This window comes from Meriones unguiculatus, chromosome 9 (assembly GCF_030254825.1).
Source record: "Meriones unguiculatus strain TT.TT164.6M chromosome 9, Bangor_MerUng_6.1, whole genome shotgun sequence".
NCBI classification, from domain to species: Eukaryota; Metazoa; Chordata; class Mammalia; order Rodentia; family Muridae; genus Meriones; species Meriones unguiculatus.
Window position 1 is genome coordinate 15,845,535 of NC_083357.1, and position 19,003 is coordinate 15,864,537.

Below are 19,003 nucleotides of genomic sequence, written 5' to 3' on the forward strand. Positions count from 1 at the left end.
CTTTTTTTGCCCTGGTGCACACTGCTCAGTGTCCGCCAGCTGGCTGGCCACAGAAATTTGCCTGTGCCTGGAGCACAGCTGTGTGATGGCGGCTCAGTCTCTGCCAGCTGTCTGGTGTGCAGAAACTGCCTGTGTCTGCCTTTGCGGCTTTTGGGAGCTTGAGTGGCTCCCTAAGCTGGGTAATTTTCCGGGGACCTTTTCAGGTTGGGGGTGAGCTGAGTGCTCTGAGATCAGACCCGCCGTTTCTCCAGCGGCGAATCGGGCACGCAGGCAGGCAGGGCTCTGTGCAGGAACCTGGGTCCCCGGCTCTGGCTCTGGGCTGGCTCCTGGGGTGCCCGTGGAACCCGCCCGATTCTTTTCCAGGGGATGTCTGGGTGACCTAAGGCCGGTCCCAATCCTTTCCTGTACCCTGGGGTTATCTCTCGACTGAAAATTCCAGTCTCTGATAGTGTGGTGCCCAAGGTTCAGTCTGGGACCGTGACCAGAGACACTGGCTTGTGGCTCTGGGCTGGGGCTGGGGCTGGTGGCCGGCAGCCAAGCGTCTGGCGGAACCGGGATCTCTTCTGCGGTTTAGCCGGGTGAGTTAAAAGCTGATTGAATCCCCCACCTTGGGGTATCCTCTTACCTGGGAAACACAATAACTGTGTTTTATGGCCGAGAGTTCTGATTGCCTGTCACTGTGCTGATCCTGCTGTGCTGCTGCTCAGAATGAGAGTCCTCCCGGCGCCGCCATCTTGCCCCTTCCTCCGGATTTCCGTATATTGAACCACCCCTGCATACCTAGGATGAAGCTTACTTGTTCATAGTGGATAATATCTTTGATGTGTTCTTGTATTTGGTTTACAAGCATTTTGTTGAGTATTTTTGATCAATGTTCATAAGGGAGATTGGCATGAAGTACTCTTTCTTTGTTGGGTCTTTGTGAGGTTTAGATACCAAGGTGACTGTGGTTTCATGGAATGAGGTTGGTAGTGTTCCTTCTGTTTCTAGTTTGTGAAATAGTCTGAAGAGAACTGGAGTTAGCTCTTCTTGGAAGGTCTGGTAGAATTCTGCCCTGAAACCATATGGTCCTGGGCTTTTTTTGGATGTGAGACTTTTGATGACCGCTTCTATTTCCTTGGGGGATATAGGACTATTTAACTGATTTACCTGGTCTTGATTCAGTGGATTTGATCAAGAAAATTGTCCATTTCATTTAGATTTTCAAGTTTTGTGGCATACAGACTGCTTGCTTGTGTGTGTGTGCTTTTTTTTTCCTGTTGGTATTTTATTTCTTGCAGATTTTCTCTTAGAGAAGAAAGAAGATAAAGTTGTATGGCTCAGGAGGCAAGGAAGATCTGGAAGGAGCTGGTACCTCCAGGGATGAAAGTAAAAAGGAACAATTATGATGAACCATCTATCAAAACCAGCTAACTGAATACCCCATGTATAAAACATTTAATATTCAAGAGTGATTAATTTTCATATAATAATTTTAACACATTATTTTCTCTCCCTTAACTCCTCCCAGGTCCTCCCCACCTCCTTACCTAGACAACTTCATGTCTATTCTCTCTAACTCTCAAAAAAAAAAAAAAAAGGTCCAGCTTTAGTCCATGGTGATCAGATAAGATACAAGGGATTACTTCAATCTTCTTGTATCTGTTGAGTCTTGCTTTGTGACCAACTATATGGCCTATTTTGGAGAAGGTTCCATGAGGTGCTGGGAAGAAGGTAAATTCTTTTGTGTTTGGGTGAAAGGTTCTGTAGATGTCCTCGAGGTCCATTTGATTTATGACCTCATTCAGTGTTATTGTTTCTTTGTTTAATTTCTGTTTTGTTGACCTGTCCTTTGTTGAAAGTGGGGTGTTAAAGTCTCCCACTATTAATGTGTGGAGGTCTATGTGTGGTTTAAGTTTTATTAAAGTTTCTTTTACAAATGTGGGTGCCCTTGAATTTGGGGCATAGATGTTTAGGACTGTGATATCTTCCTGGTGAATTTTTCCTTTGATAAGTATGAGGTGTCCTTCTCTATCTCTTTTGATTAATTTTGACTGAAAATTTATTTTATTAGATATTAGAATGCCTACTCCTGTATGCTTTTTGGGTCCATTTTCTTGGAAAACCATCTTCCAGCCCTTTACTCTCAGGTAATGTCTATTTGACACACCTAAAATCTTTTTTATTTAGGTGTGTTTCTTTTATGCAACAGATTGTTGGGTCTTGTTTATGCATCCATTCTGTTAGTCTGTGTCTTTTTATTGGAGAATTGAGTCCATTGATTTTAAGGGAGAATAAGGACCAGTGGCTGTTAAATCCTTTGATATTGATGTTGTCTATGGTAATATCTTGTTTTCTCCATCTATGATGACTGAGAGTTTTGCTGGTTACAGTAGCCTAGGGTGACATCTGTGTTCTCTTAGGGTCTGCATAATATTCATCCAGGCTCTTCTGGCTTTCATAGTTTCTGTTGAGAAGTCAGTCGTGATTCTGATGGGTTTGCCATTATATGTTACTTGGCCTTTTCCCCTTGTAGCTTTTAGTATTTTTTCTTTGTTCTGTATACTTATGTTTTGATTATTATTTGGGGGGAGGATTTTCTTTTCTGGCTTAATTTATTAGGTGTTCTGTAGGCCTATATTCTTATTGTCCTCTCCTTTATGTTGGGGAGATTTTCTTCAATGATTTTGTTGAAAATATTTTCTGTGCCTTGGAGGAGGGAATCTTCTTCTTCCTCTATTTCTGTTAATCTTAGGTTTTGTCTTTTTATGTTGTCTTGGATTTCTTGGATGGTTTGTGTCAGGAATTTTTTAGATTTATTATTTTCTTTGACGGATACATTGATTTCTTCCATTGCATCTGAGATTCTTTCTTCTGTCTCTTGTAGTCTGTTGGTTATGCTTACCTCTGTAGTTCCTGTTTTCTTTCCTAGGTTCTCCCTCTCCATGATTTCCTCCATTTGTGTTTTCTTTAATTTTTTCCAATTCTATCTTCAGATCTTGAACCATTTTGTTGATTTCCTTCACCTGTGTGACTGTATTTTTCTGTTTTTCCTTCAATTCCTTCAGCTGTTTGTTTGAACATTCCTGTTTCTTTTATTTCTTTCAGTGATTTAATCATTTCTTCTCTGAATGTCACAAACTGTTTGGCTGCATCTTCCTGTATTTATGGATGGCCATAATCTGTTTTATTGTATCTTCCCCTAATTCTTTATGCATTTTATTTGCTTCCTCCATTAACCTCTTCATAAGCATATATGTAAGGTCATCTTCTTGAATTTCACTTATGTTAGGATGTCCAGGGCTACTTACCCCTGGATAACTGGGTTCTGGGGATGCCATATTGCTTTGCCTTTTGCTGGTTGAGCTTTTTCGCTGGCCTCTACCCATCTCTCTATCTCAGTTGTTGTCTATTAATTTCTGGTGCTTGCTGGGTCCTGGGGTGGGGAGAATCCCCTTGGCAGGGTTCTGAAGTTCTCCTCTGCTTTTTGGGTATGGTCAACTGAATGGTGGTTCATCTCAGGAATTGTCACAGTTCACTTCAGGTGTATGGACCTATGTTGTAGCTGTGGTGTTCTGGAAGGCTCTTCTCTCATCAGGAGAGGTTCTGGTGATGACTACCCTGCTGCTGGGTTTCTTGTTCTGAATTTACTGAGCAACAGCTGTTGCTCTTCAGACGTAATTGTTGGGTGCAGCCTCTTAAAGAACAAGGGATTCCCAGTTTTGTCAGTTTAGCTAGGGATAACTGGTTGATGCTTGGAGCAGTGTCAGCTGTAATGGTGCTCTGGCTTTTGTAGGTCTGAGGATGCAGCTGTGTGCCCCAGTGTCCTAGCTATACTCAATAATGGCGGGTGAGCACAGCGCTCATGCCTGCAGTAGAAGGCTAGAGCCTAGAGTCTGAGTGAATACAGAAAGTCTCTTGGAGCTGGTGTCCTGGGCTTTGCACCTGATAATCCCCCTGCTGTGGGGTTTCCTCCTGACAGAGACACCCAGTCTTTGCTTTGGGGACAGGCTTTCTGTCTGTGATGGTGAGTACAACCTGCAGGCACAGACTTACTTGGCTCAGCCTTTCTGCCTTTCTGGGGATTAGGTGCCTTGGCATCTGCCAAAACTGGGTAATTTTTCCGGAGACCTTTTCAGGGTGGTGGTATAGGCTGAGTGCTTTGAGATCAGACCAGCTGTTCCCCTCCCTGTGGGTTTGCACCCGACAGAGAAACTCAGTCTCTGGTGCCCTGGGGCCCAGGGTTCTATCTGGGGCAGATAGTCAGGCAAGCAGGCAGGACTCTGTGCCCGTGCCTGGGTCCCCAGCTCTGGCTCCTGGGTGCCCATGGAACCCTGAGTCTTTTCCAGGGAATGTCTGGGTGACCTAAGTTCGGTCCCAATTGTTTCCCGCACAGTGGGGTTATCTCTCGACTGGAAATTCCAGTCTCTGATGTTGTGGTGCCCGCAGTTCAGTCTGGGGTAGTGATCAGAGCCTGCTGGCATGTGGCTCTGGGCTGGCGACCAAGCGCCTGGTGGAACCAGGATCTCTTCTGCGGTTTAGCTGGGTGAGTTAAAGCTGATTGAATCTCCCACCATGGGGTATCATCTCACCTGGGAAACACAATCACTTGTGTTTTAAGGCCACGAGTTCTGACTGCTGGTCAATGTGCAGATCCTACTGTGCTGCTGGTCAGAAGAAGAGTCGTCCAGATGCTGCCATCTTGCTGAAAGCGACCCTGATTATCTTTAATGAGAGATTTTTTTGGGTAGTTAAGATAATTAATGATTATAAATAAATTTATTGACGAAGTACTTTTAATAAATGTAGAAACCCATTTCAGTAATTAAGTTTTAGAATTCATTGAATGCTAAGTAATTACGGAGTGTCAGTAGCTTTGATTAAGTGTGTCTAACATATATACTCAATGCTTTTCAAAATAATCAGCTGGGGCATTCACAGTACCTCTTTGAGCTAAAAGAAAGTGACAATTGGATCTGGAGAGAAAATTATTATAGGCTCAGTAGTTGAACGAATAATGCTCTTACACAGGACACAAGTTTGGTTTCTAGCACCTAAATCTGATGACTCACTCACATCTATAATTCTAGTTCCAAGGGACCCATTGCCCTCTTCTGATCTCCATGGGCATTGGCACACATCTGGACATATCCACACAGACACACGTACATATGCACATAGTTATAAAAATAATTTCAAAACGGAAATTATTATTTAGTTTTGTTTATTGCAGTTTGTTGGGATCTTCATCACCATTTAACATTTAAATGATACTGAAATAAGTGGTTTTCTTAAAGCTATGTTGAAAAATTGACGTTATATAAGATGAATAATGAATCAATAAAGGAAATGAAAATATCAATAGCTTTGCATTTTCAAGCTATATATGAAAGGCTACATTTTCTATGTATGGGGCTGATATTTATCAATTTTAAGTCACACTACACACATCTTCAGAAATTTCAGATACTCTGAGTGCAAGTGTGTAATTATATATCCATGATGCCTTTCCTGTATATCATGTTTGTCTCAGTTAAAATTTCCTTATTCTATTTTTCTGTATATCTGAAATGTTGAGAGCCACTGAACAAAGTTAAATTGACAGGTATTTACTGGATGCCTGGCAGCTGCAGCTAATGGAGCTTAGATATTTTGAATTTTTAGGTTCTGTTGCCAGGTAGACATTATGCTGATAATGGGTAGTTTTTATGAGAAACTTGGAATGAAGGGACATATTGTGAGGATTGTGTAGCAAAGTTACACGGTGAGTTAACAAATCACACCACATGACCAGTTCCATGTGGGAGGTTTTATTAAGGGAAGGGGAATGGGGTCACAGAGAGCATCTCTGGGCAGGGTATGAAAGGGAGAGAGAGAGAGAGAGAGAGAGAGAGAGAGAGAGAGAGAGAGCACAGGTGCTAACAAATTCTCTTATAAGGTGACCCAGAGCATGTGCAGGTAGTTTCAGGTGGTCCACAGGTGGCCTCACAGATGTCTGATATCCCATTTTTCAGGTCCCTTAAGGCTGGCCATAGGGATGTCTGCTTATGGATCCCAACACATATATTTAATGAAGAAAAGAGAAGCCATTAGTTTAAAAGAGAGCAGAGAGGGAAAGAAGAAACTTTGTAATTTGACTCTCAAAATTAATTTAAATGAAAAAATGTAACAATAAAAACAAAATTGTTTGTCCAAATTCTTTCAACTCCCAGGTCCATGAGATGTGGATGAAATTTCAAAAGGTTGGGGGTTGATTTAAAAGCAATGGGACCTTGTTGGAGAGCTAATTTTGACTTGCATTTAAATATTTTGCTGTACTAACTAACTATTCTGTGTCCTTCTTTCTACATAACCTGTTTCAGAAGTAGAAAGTACACTGAGTGCTTCGCCTTGAAAAAGAGGTTTAGGAAGTTGTTCACCTTTTTACCTGGACCAATTCTTGGAAATTCTGAATGCACACAGGGTTTTGGAGTCTTACTTTGGTATGATCACACTAGATTGTAGCCCATTAGACCTCAGCATGTCTTGGCTGTGTTATGCCCAGTTTGTGAGACACCAAAAGACTACCAGGAATCGACTCATCTGCAAATACATGAGGCTTTATTGTATACATGCTCGAACACTGGTCACAAACTTCCTGTGGAAGCAGGAGAAGAATGCAGCTCCAAGGTCTAGTGGAACAAGGTTTTTAAAGAGGGGGAAAAAAAACACAAGCAGGGAGTTATATGCCTTGGCATTACATGATTGGGTAAGGGAAATTGACCTTTGAAATGATTGGTTTCCTTTAGGTGCCAGGTTCTGGCCTGGCCATCTGGGCCAGTTTTCTAGCAACTGTATCTCTTATGGACAGGGAAAGAATGCAGTAAAGCTAGTTTCTTTCCCCAGGTGGCTGGACATATCTCCATTTGGCTGGCCTCTGTTCAGGCTTAAAAAACAATACCCACTAATTTTTAATTCTTTTGTCTCTCAGCTCTATCGACCCTCTTACTCACATGTAACCTCAAACCTCCAATATTCAGGAAGATACAGGTTTGTCAACAAGTGTTAGTTAATGCAGCCATGACCATTCAGGCCTTTACAGCCATTGAAGCAGGACATTCTCCCCAAGCATGGTTGGATACCATAAAAAGCTAAAATGTTACGCTCAGGATGCGAGGCTAAGCACTGCACTCAGGGTCAGCCGCTTTGGACCCAGAGAAGAGCATGTCTGACTGTATGCGGGTTGATGTCCCAGGTCCCGCCTCTGAGAAAAAGGTATCAGAAGGGTCTGATGCTCTTTGGGTGGATGACACCTAAATGAACATCAGTACAAAGTCCCAATTTATTTTTAATATCAGAGATCAGACCTCTACTCTTGCCTGATGCGTCTAAAAAAAAGGGGGGGGGAACTGTAGAGAGCTGCAGAATGCTATGCCTTAAAGATGGAGCTGGTTTCCACCTTCCACCTTCCCGATGGTGAGTGCTCTCTGTCACGAACAATTCCACATTTGGCTAAGGCTGAGGATCTGGCTTGCTTCCATGTATGTGGACCTATCTGCATTGCCCACATGGCATGCTGGGGTTGGCTACCCAGAGGCTATTTAAGCTGTGGGCTGGCTTTCCCCAGGGTCAGATGATTGTTCAAGGTTCCTGAAAAAAAAAATTCAAGTAAGTTCAGAAATTACATTGTCATGTCAAGGCACAGACAAAACTTTTAATAAAGTTCCACATTCTGATAAAAATCTCTGAAGAAATTATAAATTGAAGGAAAATATTTAAATAAAGGCTAGCTTCTTTTTTCAGGGGAAAGTAAATAGTTCACAGGTACAATCTGTTAGATTCCCTGAGAGATTGATCAATGATAGTTGGGAAACTAGTATCACAATTCATAGGAGAGTGGAATATCTCAAGTGTCAATAGCAAAACAAAGTAAACAAATCAAAACAAAACTGCAGAATAGGACAGGAGTGAAGAGTCTTGGATATTTGAGCCTTGTTTATTGAGTGTGAAAAAGAGCAGTTGCAGATTACCACCAGCATTGTTTAAGAGAGAAAGCAAGGGCAGGCCTGCTGGTTTTTTATATAATAAGCATTTTAAGGAGATGATGCGGCAGGAAAAAAATAAAAGCCAAGAGATCTCCTGAGAACTCTTTCTTCTTTGGAGAGTAGTGACAAAAAGCTGTTTCCACAAGATCCCACTGAGTCCAAAGTAAGGTGACCCAGAGAAAATCAGCTTGCTCTGAACCATGTACTTCTTGAAACCAGAAGATTGTCAAAGGTCTAAACTCTGAAAACTGTGCCACAGAATACTTTGGGGATTGAATACAGGGTGGACCGACATGACTCTGAGCCATCACTAGGCAGTGTTCAATGAGGTGGAAATCTCTTCTGAGCCATAGTCTGGAGTAGAACAAAAACACAAGCTCAGAATACATGCCCTGATCACAGAGTGGATGAGCCAGGTATTTATTAGCAGTCACTGCTCAGTGTGCTGACTGACCTCAGTGAGCCAGTGAAGAAAGACTATAAGGTGAAACTGGTAACAGCACCACATCTGTAGTCAGAACCACAACCCAACTCTCCTTACTCTACTTCTACGGTCTCCTGTTTAATACCTAATGTACTCATTGTGCTTTGCCCTGTTATCATTCTCCTTTTCTTTTTTCTTCTGATTGATTTGTCCAAAGGCAATTCTGGAGTTAGATTTCTCCCTGCCTCTGAATCCTTCAAACTAAAACTTTTTTAGGTTGTCTGATTCCATTCTTTTTCCTCTTCATCTTTTCATTTTCCCTTAGCAGGAGCTGCTTCAGATCCCTATGTTGTCTCTACTGTTTCTCCTTTATTCTTCTTATTTATTTTCCTTCTCAAGACTACATTTTTTTCTTTTTCATCCTAATACTAATCAGTAGTACTACTCAACATCTATTTTTACCATAAGTCTGATCTCAGTACACACAGAAATAGCTATATTCCATAGTTCTAAAAACATTTAGATTTGGATGAGCATGTTTTATTACTGTATTTTCACAGTAAATATATCCATTGATGCAGAAACTCATGAATCTCATGAACTGAAGGTCTGTTATTGAGCAACAGACTTAATCTAGTGAAGAAAATATGACAACAACCCTGCAACCAATTCTAATTAAACCTTGGAAATAGTTCCTTGGAAAGGTTATGGATGGCTTGACAAAATCTAATCAACAACCTAATACTAAAAATGAAACCCCATGTGAAACACAAGAAAAAAGAAAAAAAGTTACTATAAAAGTTACTAATCTCATAGTAGTGAATTAATTAGATGTTATCCAATCCATATGATTAAAAAAACTATATGTATGTTCATGTAAATTAAGAATTTTTAAATTTTATTCAAAGATGGTATGTATGAATGAAAGAAAAAAGTCAATATAGAATATAAGGGCAAAATTCAGTACAAATAAATAAATACTAAATGAAAACATCAGAGTGTGATTAATAAAAAAAAAGAAAACATCACACTGTCATTCAAGATAGAAGTTGAATCATGAAAAGTACAATGGAAATCCTCATTAATAAAAATGTAATAAATAAAGGAGTGATTATCAGTTCTTGAAGAAAAGATAGACAAATTAAAATAGGCAAACAAAAATAAAGAAGCATTTTTTTTCATTAAAGGAATTACATTCTTATCAAAACTAGTCAAGAACACATATACACAATAAAATTACTAAAGTAATTCAATTTAAACTATTGTATCTTTATAGGAACCTTATAAAATATAGGTTTAAAATTGGCCTTTTCAAACATCCTTAGTGTTAGTTATCCCTGTCTAACCTCCTCTCACCTTCTGCTGTCCGCAATTTAAAATTTCTCCCATCACCTTCATGTCACCCCTACATTAAAATTCAAGTGTATACACACCCAGAAAAAGGAGATAAAGAATGTCAGAGTTGTAAGTAGAATGGATTGAAGTATAACCATATCTTTCAGATAAAACTGAACTTTCCTACTCAGGACCCCAAAGCAGCTTGAGCATTGAAGGGGCACATTAGTCCTCCCCACTTGCTGAAGAGCTATTGACAGTTGATGGTTGCTGGGAAAGTCCATTATCTGTGGGAATATGGCCCCTGATGTGTTGAGCATGTTGTAGTAGGGGGCTCCACACTCATGTGTATATATGGGTAACATTAATTAGATGCAATAAGTTATTAAAATAAAGAAATGAAGTTGAGAAGAAGATGGGATGGAGAGACTGGAAGGAGGCAGTTGAGGAGAGGTGTAGGGTGATATGCTTGAAATATGTTGTATGCAATTACACATCAAAACTATCATTTACCAGGGCCAACTAGGCTTCATTGAATGTACACAAGAATGGTTTAATATATTCAAATCAATTAATGTAATTCATTACATTAATAATCTCAATGATCACAGGATCATCTCAATAGATGAATAAATGTCCTTTGAAAAAGTCCCATGTCCCTTCATAATAAAAGACCTAAAATTAGGATTAGAAGGAAAAACAACATAGATATGATATATATATATATAATTTGAAAGCCAACAATATAATTCATGAGGAAAAAAATCAAAGCATTTCAGTGTAAATCAGTAAACACACAAGTATACTCCCTTCATTTATTCTTGAAAGAATCCCTGAAGTCTTAGCTAAACAAAGAGAAATAAAAGGGATAGAAATAGAATAAGAATAAAATTGTCATTTGAAGTTGATGATATGGTCATATACACAAAAGACATTGTGAATTACACAAAAAGATACTTAAGGTAGATAAGTAACTTCAACATAGCAGGATACAGAAACAACATACAAAATCAGTAGCTTTTCTATATATTGATGACAAATTTGCAGGGTAAGAAATAAGGAAACAAACAGGGTGAGATGGCACACACCTGTAATCCCAGCACTCAGAGAGACAGGCAGGCAAATTCCTGTGAGTTCAAGGCCAGCCTGGTCTACAAAGTGAGTCCAGAACAGCAAAGGCTACACAGAGAAACCGTATAAAAAATTAATTAATTAAATAAAAAGCAATAAATAAATAAATATTAAAAATAAATTTAAAAAGAAAGAAAATAGAAAAGGTATAAGTCAATGCAGCTCACAAAATACTTCCACAAAAATGTAAGCCTCAAAATGAATCTAAACAAATGAATCTCTTAGGAAGAAAATTTTAAACTAGGAAGAAACTAAAGAAGACAGTAGCAGTTGGAAAGTCCCCCTGCAGTTATAGACTAGAAGAATTAACATAAGTGTGGCTGTTAAACTAAAGGTGATGGACAGACTCAAAATAATGTCACTGAAATTCCAATGACATTCTTCAAAGAAGGCAAAGAAAATTAGGGAAACAATACCCTTCACAATAGCCACAAATAATATAAAGTATATTGGTGTAACTCTAATCAAGCAAGTCAAAACCTGTATGACAAAAACTTCATGTCTCTGAAGAAAGAAAATGAAGAAGTTATCAGAAGATTGAAAGATCTCCTATGTTCATAGATTGATAGGATTAACACAGTAAAAATGGCCATTTTACAAAAAGCAATCTACAGATTCAATGACATTCCCATCAAAATACCCATACAATTCTTTTTTATGTAATTTTTTCTTTTATTTTTTTAAATTCATTTTTTATTTAATACAGTTTATTCTCTTTGTATCTACACTGCAGCCCCCAGCTTTGTCCCCTCCCAATGTTGCTCTACTTTTCTCTTCTCCCATGACACTTCTGCAGTCCACTGATAGGGGAGGTCCTCCTCCCCTTCCATCTGACCCTAGACTATCAGGACTCATCAAGACTGTCTGTAAAGTCTCTATAGCCTAGTAAGGCTGCTCCCCCCTAAGTGAGAGGAGATCAAAGAGCCAGCCACTGAGTTCATTCAGGGACAGCCTCTGTTTCCCTTGCTAGGGAACACACTTTGAGATTAACTGCCATGGGCTGCATTTGTGCAGGGATTCTAGTTTATCTCCATGCATGGTCCTTGGTTAGAGTATCAGTCTCAGAAAAGATCGCTGGGCCCAGATTTTTTGTTTTGTTGCTCTCCCTGTGGAGCTCCTGTCCCCTCCAGGTCTTACTATCTCCCCCTTCTTTAATAAGATTCCCTGCACTCTGCTCAAAATTTTGTTATGAGTCCGAGCATCTGTTTTAATACCCTGTTGGTTAGAGTCTTTCAGAGGCCCTCTGTGGTAGGCTCTTGTCCTGTTCCCTGTTTTCGCCATCTTCCGATGTGTATCCTGTTTGCCTTCTGAATGAGGATTGAGCATCTTACCCAGGGTCCTCCTCCTTGCTTAGCCTCTTAAGGTGTATGATTATCCTGTATTATATGTCTAATATCCACTTATAAGTGAGTATATACCATGTGTGCCTTTCTGCTTCTGTGTTGCCTCACTCAGTATGATCTTTTCTAGTCCCACCATTTGCTGCAATTTTCATGATTTCCTTATTTCTAATTGCTGAGTAGCATTCCATTGTGTAAATGTACTACACTTTCTGTATCCATTCCTCAACTGAGGGGCATCTGGGTTGTTTCCAGATTATGGCTCTTAGGAATAAAACTACTACAAACAGGGTTGAACAAATGTCCTTGTTGTATAGTTGAGCATCTTTTGGATAAATGCCTAGAAGTGGTATAGCTGGATCTTGAGGTAGCACTATTCCTAATTGTCTGAGAAAGGACCAGATTGATTTCCATAGTGGTTGTACAATTTTACATTCCTACCAGCAATGGAGGAGGTTTCCCATTTCTCCACATCTGCTCAAGTGTTGTCACTTGAGTTTTTGATCTTAGCCATTCTGAAAGATGTAAGGTAAAATCTCAGGTTTGTTTTCAGTTGTATTTCCCTGATGACTAAGGATTTAACCATTTCTTTAAGTGTTTCTGTGCCATTCAATATTCTTCTATTGAGAATTATCTAGTTAGCTATGTACCACATATTTTAATTGGATTACTTGATTTGTTGCTCTTTATCTTTTTTAGTTCTTTATATATACCAGATATTAGCCCTCTGTCAGGTATAGGATTGGTGAAGATTTATTCCCAGTCTGTAGGCTGTTGTTCTGTTCTGATGATAGTGTCCTTTACATTACAAAAGCTTTTCAGTTTTATGCGGTCCCATTTACTGATTGTTGATCTTGGAGCCTGTGCTATTGGTGTTTTGTTCAGGAAGTTGTCTCCTGTGCCAATGAGCTCAAGGCTCTTCCCCACTTTTTTTTTTTCTAACAGGTTTAGTGTATCTGGTTTTATGTTGAGGTCTTTGATCCATTTGGATTTTAGTTTTATGCATGGTGATGCGTATGGATCTATTTGCATTTTTCTACATGTAGACATCCAGTTAGCCCAGCACCATTTGTTGAAGATGCTGTCTTTTTTCCATTGTATGGTTTTGGCATCTTTGTCAAAAATCAGGTGTCCTTATGTGTGTGGGTTTATTTCTGGGTCTTCAATTTGATTCCATTGACCTACCAACCTATTTCTATGCCAGTGCCATTCAGTCTTTATTACTGTTGCTTTATAGAACAGCTTGAGATCAGGGATGGAGATACCTACAGAAGATCTTTCATTGTGGAGTATGAAGTATTCTGGGTTTCCTGTTATTCTATATCAAGTTGAGAATTTTTCTTTCCATGTCTGTAAAGAATTGTGTTGGTAATTTTATGGGAATTGCATTGAATCTATAGATTGCTTTTGGTAAGATGGCAATTTTTACTGTGTTAATCCTACCAACCCATGAGCATAGGAGATCCTTCCTTCTTCTGATATCCTCTTCTATTCTTTCTTCAGAGACTTGAAGTTTTTCTTATAAAAGTCTTTGACTTGCTCAATTAGAGTTATACCAAGGTACTTTATGTCCTTTGTGGTTATGTGAAGGGTGTTGTTTCCCTAATTTCTTTCTCGGCTCTTTTGTCTTTGATATACAGGAGGGCTACTGATTTTTTTGAGTTAATTTTGTATCCAGCTACTTTGCTGAAAGTGTTAGTATAATTCTTTATAGACCTCAAAAGAATCATTCTCAACATTATATGGAAAAACAAAAAAACTTAGAGCAGCTAAAACAATCTATATAATAAAGATCTCCCGTAGGTATCCTCATCCCTGTTTTCAAGCTGTACTACTGAGCAATAGTAATAAAAACTGCATGGTACTAGCCCATAAACAGACTAGTTGATCAACAGAATCAAAATGAAGACCTAGAAATAAACCCATACACTAACAGACACTTGATTTTTGACAAAGAAGCCAAAATCATGCAATAGAAATTAAAAAAGTATCTTCAACAAATGATACTGATCTAATTACATTTCTACATGCAGATAAAAAAATTACACCCTATCACCCTACACAAACATCAAATCCAAGTGTGTCGAAGATGTCAATATAAAACTATAAATATGAAATCTATGAGAAGAGAAGGGGAGAAGAGCCTTGAACTCATTGGCATAGATGACAACTTCCTGAACACCACACCAACTGCTCAGGCTCAAAGACTAACAATTAATGAGATTTCATGAAACGGAAAAGCTTCTGTGAGGCACACTGTCAATAAAATAAAATGGAAGCCTACAGATTGGTAAAAGATCTTCATCAACCCTGCATCTCACAAAAGGCTAATATCTACAATATATAAAGGACTCAAGAAATTAAACAACAACAAACCAAATATTCCAATTTAAGAGCTATACAAAGAATTCTCAACAGAAGAAAATCAAATGGTGGAGAAGCACATAAAGAAATGCTCAATGTCTGTAGTCATCAAGGAATGCAAAACAAAACAACTCTGAGATTACATCTTATACCTGTTAGAATGGGTAAGATCAAAAACTCAAGTGACAGCACATGCTAGCAAGGATGTGGAGAAATGGGAATACTTCTCCATTGTTGGTGTGAATGTAAACTTGTACAAATACTCTGGAAATCAATCTGGAGTTTTCTCAGAAAATTAAGACTAGCTTTGCCTCAAGACCCATCTATTCTACTCCTAGGTATATACCCAAAAGATGCTCTGTTCTACCAAAAGGACACTTGTTCAACTATGTTCATAGCAGCTTTATTTTTAATACCTCTATTGGTATAATACTCTTGTGGAATGTATACAATTTACCCTTGTTAGTTCAAATGCTGATTTCTCTACCCCGCTATCTGGTTTCAATTCAGACATTGCATTCTGATGCTTATTCTAAGAATTACCTGTCTCAAGTTTGTGTAAACATGCCATCATTTTTTCTCCATACTTTCAATAAAACAACCAGCCAATGCTATGCAATGGAGAGAATAGGGTGGGACATCCTTGTCTGGAGGGGAAGAGAGAGAAGCAAGTGTGAGGAGTGGGAGAGCAGAGGCGGGAGGAAAGGACTTAGAACCAAGAGGAGAGATGAACCGAACCTAAGATATGAGTAAAAGCAAGTATAATGGGAAAAATCTGAATGGTAGGAAACTATGTGGGCTTGGAGGTTTAGGATGAAGTAATTATTGCTTAGCATTGTGCTCTAGGTTAACTAAATACATTCTAGTCTCTTCGTGGTTATTTGGATATACAGCTGGTTTAGGAATAACTGCTGTTTAACTAAAAGATAAATCAATATTAAACTTTAACCTTCAACCACAAAGAGTGTCAGACATGGTGCAGAATTTACAGTAATCTAGCAAGAACTTACATAGAAAGTAAAACTATAGAGCAGTTTTTTTTAAATTTCTGATTAATTTTCAACAACATACCACAAATCTGGAAATATCCTAGATACTCCTCAACTGAAGAATGGATAAAGAAATTGTGGCACAGTTACAAAATGGACTACTCAGTTATTAATAACAAAGAAATCATGATATTTGCAGGCAAATGGATTAAATTAGAAATGATCGTCCTGAGTGAGGTAAACTAGATCCAAAAAGATACACATGGTAAGCACTCACCTATAAGTGGAATTTAGCTATATAGTACAGGATAACCATACTAAGACTCACTGATCCAAAGAAGATAAGTAACAAGGAGGACCTAAAGGATGGTGCTTAATTCCAATGCAGAAGTGGGAATAGAAAAGACAGTGGAAGTGGTTGAAGAGCAGCAATAGGATAAGAGAAGGATCACAGAGGGACATGAGGGTTGATGTCAAATATGGGGAGTGCTGGGGAGAAAAAACAGAGGACTTGCAGAGAAGAGAAACCTTGCTCAGGGACTTCTCTGCGAAAAGCTGGAAATCTACTATAGGGTAGGCTCCTGGGAGGATATGAGGGTGACTCTAGCTAAGACTCCTTGTAACGGGTTCATGGAGTCTGAAGAGAACACCCTCTAACTAGACATGATTCCTAGTAAAGGGAGGGGAACACCAACCCACCCACAAAAACTTCCACCCAAAATGTACCCTGCCTTCAAGATGTGCAAGGACAAAAATAAAACAGAGATTAAGGAAATTTCCAACCAAATGACTGGCCCAACCTGAGACTTACCCCATGGGAGACAGCCAATTCTTGACATGATTAATGATATTGCTATGCTTGCAAGAGGAGCCTAGCATAGCTTTCCTTTGCTAGGCTCAACCTAGCAGCTGGTGGAAACAGATGCAGAGACCTACAACTAAAGATTGAATGGAGCCAAGGAAGTCTTGTGAAAGTGTGAGAAGAAAGCTAGAAAGACCCAGAGGGCACAGGAGCTCCACAGGAAGACCAACAGAGCCAACTAAGCAGGGCCCAGGGTGGGGCTGTGGAGACTGAAGCATCAATCAAGGACCATGCATGGACTAGACCTAGGCCTCCTACACAGACGTATCCTATGGGCAGCTGGGCTCCCATATAGGTTCCCTAGTAAGGGACAAAGGGACTGACTCTGACATAGACTCTAATGCCTGCTTTTTGATCACTTTCTCCAAGCCAAGTGGAAAAGGAAGCACTCATAACTTGATATGATAACTTGATATGCTGGGGTGGGGATGCTCCTCTTCTCTGAGGAGTAGGGGAGGTAGAATAGGGGAAACAGGGAGGGTCTTACTGAGAGGAGAAGAGGGAGGGGGCTATGTCTGAAATGTAAAATGAATAAATAAAAATTTAAAGACAAAATGCAGTAAACAAAGGACTCCATCATGTGGGTGAGGGGTGGGGTGGCAATAGGCAGCCAAACTGGAGGCAGAAACAATTGATAGCTCACATCTCAAATCACAAACAAGAAGCAGAGAGAGCAAACTGAGGATAGGTTTTTGCCTTTGAATTCTCAAAGACCAACTCCAGTGACAGACTTCCTCTAGGAAGGTCACACCTACTACGCATCGCTAATAATGCCAACAATGGACAGCTTACCAAATGCTCATGACTATGGGAGACACATCACTATGCATGCACAGCAACAGAAGGCCAGCATTTTTTAAAGACTCGGCTTTTCATGTCATTTACATTATAGGTCTAACTCTTGCTTGTGAGCTTTTTAATATGTTTATTAGAAGAAACATCTTAAAAGGGAGATTTCCTGCACAGTAATTTAAGAAATAAATAAAAGCATTTAACTTACACATTTCTAACCTGTCTTTAAAAATAGTAGACCCTATGGGTCAATCTGTCACAATCTCTGTTTAGAATATACAATCACTTTGCTTTGCTAAGTAAAATTCTGTTTAAATTGTGTCTCCCTAATGAATTCTTTCCTTCAAGAGGGCAAAAAGTCTTCATTCAGACAAGCAAAAGTATAGCGCAGTGTGGCACAGTGCTTGCCTTGCGCATGTACAGCACTGGCTTAATTCTCAGCACCACGAAAACAGAACAAGCAAAATCTCCAAATAGTTATGGATTGGAATTTCTTTTTCTGTACCCTGTTTAAAATGGTGCTAAGCAAATCCATTTTTGTCATCCGTGTACTCAAAAGATTCCCATCTATTTAGTCAATGTGGAATGTGTTGGCATGCATGTATGTTTGCCATATGAATGAATCCCAGTTGACAATCATTCAGAATTATTTCAGCTGTTTTTCATTCACACATTGCCTTTATTTCAAGTGTGTTTCTTTGGCCTTGCTAGGTGTTTCTATATCTTCCTGAGGGTCTTTCTCAAGATCCAACCATCAGTTTGAGGATTGCTTGTGTTTCTCTACTTCTGTTATTTAGTCTTACGCTGAGTCCTACTTGTTAGGAAATGTGCGCCTGTGAAGGTTACACAAATCACACCACGAGGTCGGTTCACGAGGTCGGTTCCACGTGGGAGGTTTATTAGGGGAAGGGAAAAGGGGTCACAGAGAGAGGAGGCTAAAGAGGGGGGGCTCCAGGAGTTCTCTTATAGGGTGACCCAGGGCATGATCAGGTGGTTCCAGGTGATCAGCGGGTGGTCTTGGTGTTTTCACAAATGCCTGATAACCTGTTTGTCAGATCCCTTGGGGCTGGCCATAGAGGTGCCTGCTTACTGATCCCAACACTACTCCCTTCATTATTCCTTTCTATTCTTTGAAGAAGAAATAAAGTACATAATGAAAGTCATTCCTTTTTGGTCTTCTTGAGGGGGTTGTGCCAAGTGCTATAGATTCAACTTTCTTAGCATTGATTGAATTTAATGATGGAATATCTCTCTGTCTATTCCTTTAGCTACAAGTCAAAAGATTCTCAAATCTATTGCTGATGCTACTGTTTAAAAGTAAATACATTTTTATTTAAATTTTATTAATTACACTTTATTCATTTTGTATCCCCCAGATAAGCCCCTCCCTCCTTTCCTCCTGATCCCACCCTCCCTCCCCTTTCTGCATGCATGCCCCTTCCCAAGTCCACTGATAAGGGAGGTCCTCCTCTCCTTCTTTCTGATCTTAGTCTATCAGTTCTCATCAGAAGTGGCTGCATTGTCATCTTCTGTGGCCTGGTAAGGCTGCTCCCCCCTCAGGGGGAGGTGATCAAAGAGCAGGCCAATCAGACTATGTCAGAGGCAGTCCCTCTTCCCATTACTATGTAACCCACTTGGACACTGAACTGCCATGGGCTACATCTGTGCAGGGGTTCTAGGTTATCTCCATGGTTGGAGTATGAGTCTCTGGGAAGTTCCCTGTGTTCAAATTTTCTTGTTCTGTTGCTCTCCTTGTGGAGACC